Genomic DNA, 9,223 nt, shown 5'->3' on the forward strand with positions numbered 1-9,223 from the left:
ATATGAGATGATGATTTCCAGGAGCAAATACTTGAATAACTTAAGAAAAAGTTTAAAAAACGATATACGTGCCTATAAAATTTGAGGGTTGCCCTCGATTTCCCTAGGATCCCATCATCAGATCCTAACTTGGTGACAATGGGACCACCTCAGAAGTGTACCCTATCGAACAAAAAAAGAATTTTGAAAATCGGTCCACAATTGACGGAGTAATCGGTGAACATACATAGAAAAAAAAAAAAAACATACATACAGTCAAACATATAACCTCCTCCTTTTTTGAAGTCGGTTAAAAAGAATCTGGATCAGAGGTGGAATTGTGTAAAGCAATCGTAATCATTTGACAGTTCATAACGTACGATAAAATCAGTTTAAGTGTTTGACAGAATAATCGTACGTTATGTTACGTACGTAACTGTCAAATGATAACGATTGCTTTACACAATTCCACCTCAGTTTTAAAAAAAACTTATGGGCTGATTTCTCAATCGTCGTATAACTTTTAACTGAAGAATAGTATGAGATATGTCAAAATGTTTATTCTTTAGCAGATATTCAACGATTAAAAAATCAGTCCTAAGTCACCTAAATATCCGAGTAGCTGGCATTTTATGTTCACTAAATTAATATTAGAAAATTAAAAATAAAGAAAAAAAAAACAAAAGAGCCATGATGAGGTTCAGCATAAGCTGCTACAAGTCTTGGGTTATGTTATTATTACTGATCAGTAAACAATATTAATTTGAATAAAAGTGCATAACTACTATGTTTTAATCTGTAAATATCTCTAATTATTATTTTCTTGCTTCCTCTGTAGAACGTCAAGCATCTTCAAATCAGTGTTCATCGATAGTTGACTGCTGTCGTCAATCCAATACCGGAACTGCAACTGAGATTTCAAGTCCAATGTCGATAATTCAATGATACTGATGAACCTGGAAATAAAAAGACAGTTGTAATTATTTCGTTTTAATGATTTCAGTATCTTATTTTTTAATCGCAAAAAAGGACTAAGAAAAAACAACATAGAGGTGGGTGGGGTGCGTGGTAGTATTATCATATAATAATTCCGTACCGCGCGGGAATAACTTGACATGTCATTTTTGCGTACTTTTCAGGGGAGCGATTTTAAAGTTTAGAGTTCTCTGGTAAATCGGAATTAATGATAATTGATATTTTTATGATTGAAATAAGCTAATTTGATCCGTATCTTTCGATTGGCGTAAGAATTTGAGTAAATTATCTTCTTAATCTATTAAAAAAAAGACTTGTCAAGTTGTGTACCGACGACTTGTCAAGTTATTCACCAAAGAAAAACAAATATTTAAGGTGTAAAAATTGGATTTAAGTTAATTATTTTGAATGAAGTTTAAGTAAAAAAACAAAACATAAAAATAGAACATATTTTTATCATTTTTGCAATGAAATAGTAACAAATTTATTAGAAAAATCAAATATAATCGCAGATTATGATTGCTTTTAATCAGATAATAGTACGTTTACTTAAAATTTAAAAAAGAACAAAAAACAAATAAAAGAAACGAAAGACAAATAAAAGAACAAAAGCCATGCTTCATAACAAGCACAATTAATTTTAATTATTTTAAGCTTAATGGTAAGCTTAAAATAATTAAAATTAACTGGATATATTTTTGCGTAAGGTCGACACGCTCTTTCGCGTCCACCGTCCAGTTCACGTCCAAATGACGGATCACTCTAGAACGAAAGCTATTGCTATGATTCCCTGAATGTATGACAGGTAAACCCACGTTAAAAAAATCTTATAGCATGCTACCGTTTTTGCCAAAAATAAATCCCACGTGAGCAGGTGCGCTTTTCAAGGTAAGTTTTTAATATATTTAGGTCTAGTTTGGGATTTACCGCAGTCTCTAAGCCTTAACCATGAACCATACAATACGGATAATGATATCGGTGATTGTACTTTATTAAATGACACTTAAAATAAGGTGGATGCGAATTTACTGCAATGCAATTTCCACTTTGCGTCAGAAGTGATCGCAGTCTGGTCTAACTGGGTCTAAGATATTAAAATATACAAAACAATGCATGTTTTATATTATTTAAAACGTTATATACATGACGTATCGAACACAAAGATTTTTTTCAGTACTTAGACCTTTTCTTGGACGCTAATACACGCTCCAAACGTAGCTTACCCTTTGTGATAGCCAATTTGCGTCCACATTATCACGACTATTTTTTAAATACAGACGTTTTAAATAATATTAAAAAGCAAACTGTGCCTAGAGAGGTGACCATAATTATTGCAAATTGAGCCATACTATTGAAATTTCAAAAAATGAAATAAACTAAAATATATGTATGTTTATAATTATTAAGTGTGATACCTAAATTAAATATTTTGAATACCAATTAGTAAGATTTTAACTATATTTTTTTATTTCCATGTTGTTTTTAATTATTAGTGATTTTGAATGCATTTTTTCTATAATATATTAATATTACAAAGATATTAAAACTTCTAATGGTTTAGAGCAAGTTTAATACTATACTTATAAAGACTAGGTAAAGGGAGCATAATGACAACAATTTTTCGTTCAAAATGATTACGAAAAATTGTATATTATTTTTATTCCTCAAATCTACCAACTTACTAAATGGACGAGATCTGGCGTATCGACCCTACTTACTTTTAGCTCATCATTATTCCTAATTAATATCATTGAAGTCAATAGACTATAAAAAATATCCGGAACTTAAAGTTGACCTAAAAGTTTATTATTAGATTTTTTACTTATATTCGGTTGTCAAACGAAATCTTAGTCTGTTATGAAAAAACATTAGTAGATAGTACCTACCTATTGACTAAACTTATTCTTCTACTTTCAACTTGCTATTTAAACGTTAATTTAGTTTTAAACTATTGAAAATAGTAATAAAAGTAATTATTAACGCTTAAATATATTAAAAAAATCATGGATATGTTTAGTACTCAGAGGGGATCATAACTTGATAACTGTTTTTGTCAAATTAAAAACTGTTAATTGGTAGGTTTTGATGGAATATATCAATGAAATTGAGATTTTCTGATGCACATTTATTGCAAGTACGAACACTGTTCCTAGACCACAGTAATAGAGTGACTTTTTTTTTTTTTATTACATAGACAATATTTTATTGCTCTATGACCAAACCATTCATCAACATACAGCCAAGAGCAATATTCTAAATAAAATTATTATATACTTAACACCCTCTCTATAATTTTAATTTCCACATACTGTTACTATGTGTAAAATGAAAATCTGTTTACATTAATACTTAGACAACAAATGATCTCTTAAAAATACAAATGTTTGAGTTGGTAAAGATTTTGTTAAAATGTCTGCTAATTGATTGGAACTGGAAATATAATTAATTTTTAATATGCCTTCTTCTACCTTCTCTCTTATAAAGTTATATTTGACATCTATGTGCTTAGTTCTTTTGTGATAGATAGGATTATTTATCAACTTTATTGCACTTTGGTTATCTACGTGCAGGGTAATACAATCATACATTTCACCTAGGTCAGATAACATTTGTTTCAACCACATAACTTCCTTAGCAGACTCACTAGCGGCTACAAATTCCGCTTCTGTTGTAGAGAGGGCAATAGTCTTTTGTTTTTGACTAGACCAAGTGATTGGTCCTCCATTCAATAAGAAAATGTATCCAGTAGTAGACTTCCTAGTGTCTAAGTCACTTGCAAAATCTGAATCAGAATATCCTGTAAGACTGCTGCTCTCTCCATAAGAAATACATAAATCAAATCTTTTGTATCAATTAAGTATCTTACAATGCGTTTCGCGGCATTTACATGTTGTCTTTTAGGACTGTTTACATATCTGCTCAACAAGTTTACTATAAAACTGATGTCTGGTCGTGACACAGAACATAAGAACAACAGTGAACCTATTAGTTCTCTATACGGAAAGTTTACAATTTCTTCATCTAGATTTTTAGAGATTGTTACATTTACATCAGATGGGGTTTTTACAGGATTAGCATCATTCATGTTTAATCTTTTTATGATCTGTTCTATATAATTTCTTTGATGAATGATAATGTGATTATTATCTTTTATACCCACAAAATAAGTAAAATTTAATTCTTTAATTTAAAAGCTTGTTTCAAATAGACTATAATTTGTTTTATCAGGTCTTCACTTGAGGAGACCACAAGACAGTCATCTACAAAAATTAATAAGTAAATTTTTATGCCATTAAATTCTCCTACTTAAATACAATTGTCTGCCTGTGACTGTGTAAAACCATAATCTTTTAGAAAATTAGTGAACTTTTTATTCCAACATCTGGATGCTTGCTTAAGGCCGTAGAGAGCTTTATTCAATTTTAAAATATAATCATTACTCACTGACACTCCCTCTGGGACTTCTAAATATATGTCCTCATCCAGATTACCATTTAGAAAAGCTGTTTTGACATCGAACTGTTGAATTGCAAAATTGTATTTAGCTGCGAGAGATAGAATAATTCTAATGGAATCATACCTGATAGTTGGTGAAAATATTTCTTCATAGTCAATGCCCTTTACTTGCCTGAACCCACGTGCACATAAACGAGCTTTATACCTTGTTACCTCTCCATTTTCATCTCTTTTTATGGCAAAGACCCACTTGGCAGATAAGGCTGTCAAAAGAACAAACCAAAGACCTCTTTGGTTTGTTCTTTTGACAGCAGTCCAGGTCTTATTGTCTTCATGTGCTTCAAGTTCTTCATTGACAGCTTTAGACCACTTATCTTTTTGGGAATCCCTCATGGCCTCTTCATATGTGGATGGCACTGTAAATTCCACAAAGTTTGCTTCATAATTTCTATTATATCGAGGTCTTAGATTTATTTGTCTTTCTTCTATGTCTTCTATCTCTTGAGATGGTTCATAACTGGGATCATCGTCTTCTTGACAGCTGTGCAAACTTTCAACTGAGTTTTCTAATGTCGATGAAGTGTCATTGGGATCGTGTACTTGTGTGTCTTCTTGAGTTTTGTCATCTTCTTCATCTACTAAATTTTTTGATATATTTCTTCTCATTTCAGGTGCTTTGTCTTCGTCGAAAATTACATTTCTTGATATTTTTATTTGTTTATTCCTTGTATTGAACATTCTGTAATTGTTGTTGTCGTATCCTACTAATATCATTTTCTCACTCTTCTTCTCTAGTTTCTTTCTTAGTTGGTCTGGTATGTGTACATATCCTTCGCTTCCAAACACCCGCACATGATCCAATTGAGGTTTTACACCAGTCCATGACTCAAAAGGTGTTTTATTGGGAGATTGACTTGAAGAAGTCCTGTTGAGTAGATATACTGCTGTATTGACAGCTTCTGCCCATAAGTTTAATGGGACATCTCGAGCATATAACATAGAGCGAGCACTCTCTACTATGGTTCGAAACTCCCTCTCTGCACGTCCGTTCTGTTCTGGAGTGTAGGGTGCTGTGAGCTCATGTGTTATGCCTTCTTTCTCCATGTATTCCTTAAATGCAGTATTGACATATTCCTTTCCGTTATCGGTGTGTAAGATTTTGACACTGTGCATGTATTTGTTCTTGATCATGGCATTATAGATTTTAAAATAATCTAATACATCACTTTTATTTCTCATAAAATACACACATCTGTAGCTAGTCTTGGCATCTTTGAATAACACGAAGTATCTCATACCTTGTATTGATGTCTGACTCATTGGGCCGCATACATGGCTATACACCAGATCACCTGGCTGTATTTCACTTCTTGAAGATTTTCGAAACGGTAGCCGATGTTGTTTACCATAAGCACATGCTTCACAGGTGTAGTTTTCTTCTGCATTGCCTTTTATTTTCAAACCTTCAGCCACATTGTTAACATTCATGTTTTTGATTTCTTTCAAATTTATGTGACCCAATCTTTCATGCCACACTTCAAGCCACTTTTACAACACACTTTTTCTTTCATCACACTTGACATTGCACACACAATGTCAATATTGTCTTGTACTAAATTGCATTTTGCAGGAATTACTGGCTTAATATTCAATTCATATAGGTTATTTGTTTTTATTTCTGCACTCATTACCACTTCTTTGTTCAAATAAATTAATGCACTATTTCCTTTCTTTGTAATTGAATAACCTTGACGCATTATTACACCCTCGGAAAATAAATTTCTTCTTAGACTTGGAACAAAAAGTACATCATTCAATATTCCTGAATGCCATTTTCCATTCACATATCTTTCTATCATTATTCTTCCAATTCCACATACTTCAACCACATGTTCATTTCCGAGAGTCAATGTCTTTTGATTGCATTCCTTCAAGTCCAAAAATATGTCTCTTTTGTAGGTTATATGAGCTGAAGCGCCACTGTCTAAGATCCAAATATTCTGATCACTTAACTCAATCTTGTTTTCTATATTAAATGCCAGCATATTATCAGGCTTCCTTGTAAACCTTTTTGGTGCTCGACATTCCTTAGCAAAGTGACCTCTCTTTCCACAATTATAACACTCGAAGCGATGTTTGTTATTTTTGTTTTGTTTTGGACCATCACTATTGTGTTCATTTGTTTTTTATTGTCCTTTGCCTTTAGAATTTGTAACTAACAAGGCAGTTTCTTGCTCTTCCTCACAAGTTAAACTTGCTTCTTCATCAAGTAGACGGGCAGTCAAATTGATGATATTTTGCTTTGAAGGATCTAATGACAACCACGCTTGTCGAAGAGTTCTATACTTTGCAGGCAAAGTACCAAGTATTTTTGTCATGATGGCTGTATCACTCACGATTTCCCCACTTTCTTTCAACTGCTTGGCCAAGTTTTCAATTTTGGAAATGTGTTGAGCAATAGTGTCACTAGGAGACATTTTGTATTGATAAAACCTTTCTTGAATAATCATCTTGTTCAATTCACTTTTTTGTTCGTAAATTGATTCTAGTTTCAACATAATTTCACTTGCAGTTTCACAGTTCTCTATCAAAGTTATTTGTTTCAAGTCCATGTTTGAGGTTATTATGAACATGGCCATTCCGTCATTTTTCATCCAAGTAGTACTGTCTCCTTCTGGCTTTCTTTCAGTTATATCAATACCCTTGGCTTTCAGAGCACACTTGATCTGGAATTTCCATTGACGGAAATTATTTCCGTCGAATTTTTCCACACTTATTGAGCGCGTGTCCATTTTGGAGGTTATGCAGTTTTCACACTATTTGACTAAATACGAAGTTATTGTTTTCCACTGATCTTCAATTTCCAGAGATTTCCTGGGCCCATAACCTGTTAATTGGTAGGTTTTGATGGAATATATCAATGAAATTGAGATTTTCTGATGCACATTTATTGCAAGTACGAACACTGTTCCTAGACCACAGTAATAGAGTGACTTTTTTTTTTTTATTACATAGACAATATTTTATTGCTCTATGACCAAACCATTCATCAACATACAGCCAAGAGCAATATTCTAAATAAAATTATTATATACTTAACAAAAACGAAAATCCATAAATGTATTAGTCGAGATATTAATAAATACATGTTCTGACATACATTGATAAATCGAAATATAAATGTTTGTACGAATAATATTAATTGGATATATCGTTGTCAAATATTTATCGCCTAAGTTGGAGATATTTACTTATGAACAAGAGCTGTATTTCAAGTATTTTTGGGTATTTCGAGTTGAGTTTTTTATACCAGTAGGGTATAAGGTAGAGGAAGCGTTTAAGCTAATAAAAAAAAAAGTGCAGGTCGAGATGTCAAGTTATTCCCGCGCGGTACGGAATTGTTAGTTAAAGTGCCATCTACCTAAAGCCAATAAAATAAAATGCAGCTGGCATTTATTGTGTGACATTTGCGTTTAAAATAAGATTTCAAATTATGCATAGAATTCATTTTATCAGAGTAATATTGAACATGTCTCGGAAATGGATTTGCAATAATATACAAGAACTATATTTCTTGGTTGTTTAGCGTAATAATGTTAGGTACACTTACTTGTCGTGTCGCGAACTACTATTTTGCGTCTTGCGTTTACGTTTTGCTTTCTTTTCTTTCTTCATTCTTAGCCTTCTTACTTCGTAGATATTTTACGCCTTGATACAGTAATTTCTTCTTGGCGATATCACTTCTCCACCCTTGCAGGTATGTATTCATGGCGCTTCACCTGTTGGTTAAATTTTGTTATGAAATGTATCCTACTAAAATTATAAAAGCGAAAGTTTGGATGTTCGGATGAATGTTTGTTACTCTTTCACGCAAAACTACTAAATAGATTTAAATGAAACTTTACAGTATTATTCTTTATGACCCAGAATAACATTAGGCTATAATTTAGGACGATCTGTGATAAACTAGATTTCACGCGGGTGAAGCCGCGGGAAAAAGCTAGTTTTTAATAAATTGGTTAAACGGTCAATACTTTTAAATAATTGATTTAACTTTAAATGCCTTATACAAAGTTATTACATGACCATAAATGACAGTTGGTGAAAAAAAAAAAAACAAAACATTAACTGACAGAGTGCTCCAGATATGCCTTCTGCTTATGGTACCTTAAGTAACTTACTATTGATTATTGCGATTGTTAAAAAATTGTTTTACTTACATAATAAAAAATACGTTGTTGTGCATTGATAGGATTCGGTCCAGTCCGGTTCATCTTGAAAACTTGACTTGCAATTAGAAGTGGTGAACAATGTCATAGCAATTTTCAACATTTGCATCACTTAAGTTTTTCTCTTTCTGTAGTGTACCTAAATGTGCACACTGGCTCACCGTCACACCAAGCGTCTCACTGCGGCACGTCCGTACTCGCCGGCGTCTGCCGTACGACTGACTCGTCCCACTCGTAACGACGTCACGTGACTGCCTATCACTTGTGTACGTGAGACAGCGTATTGTATCTATCTAGTACGTAGATACAAACACTACATCCCTTCCTTGTTAATAAATTTTAATGAAAGTTTTTGTCAAGTAAATGTAAGGTTAATTATTGTAATAGAAGTATGGAAAAGATCGCTATACAGCGATAACACCGACTGAATTGTACTCATACGTCTCACTCTCTTTTTTTTTATATCTATTATACATTACTTTAATAAACATCCAATTTCAGTTACGTTCAATTAATGCAAATAAGTTAATTTGAATTTAGTAAACAACAAGTCTACCTAACAGATCCGGGTTACATCCCATTTA

General features: G+C 32.5%; 1 long non-coding RNA gene across 1 annotated transcript; it reads right to left on the bottom strand.

Moving 5' to 3' along the window:
- Nucleotides 1-382: 382 nt before the first annotated feature.
- On the bottom strand, nt 383-8,766 carry LOC135086324 (uncharacterized). Its single transcript, XR_010260401.1, has 3 exons — nt 8,631-8,766; nt 8,021-8,189; nt 383-935 (listed from the first exon to the last, which is right to left on the bottom strand). It is a non-coding gene; the product is annotated as an uncharacterized LOC135086324 (long non-coding RNA).
- Between the last annotated feature and the right edge of the window lie 457 nt (nt 8,767-9,223).

This window comes from Ostrinia nubilalis, chromosome W (assembly GCF_963855985.1).
Source record: "Ostrinia nubilalis chromosome W, ilOstNubi1.1, whole genome shotgun sequence".
NCBI lineage: Eukaryota > Metazoa > Arthropoda > Insecta > Lepidoptera > Crambidae > Ostrinia > Ostrinia nubilalis.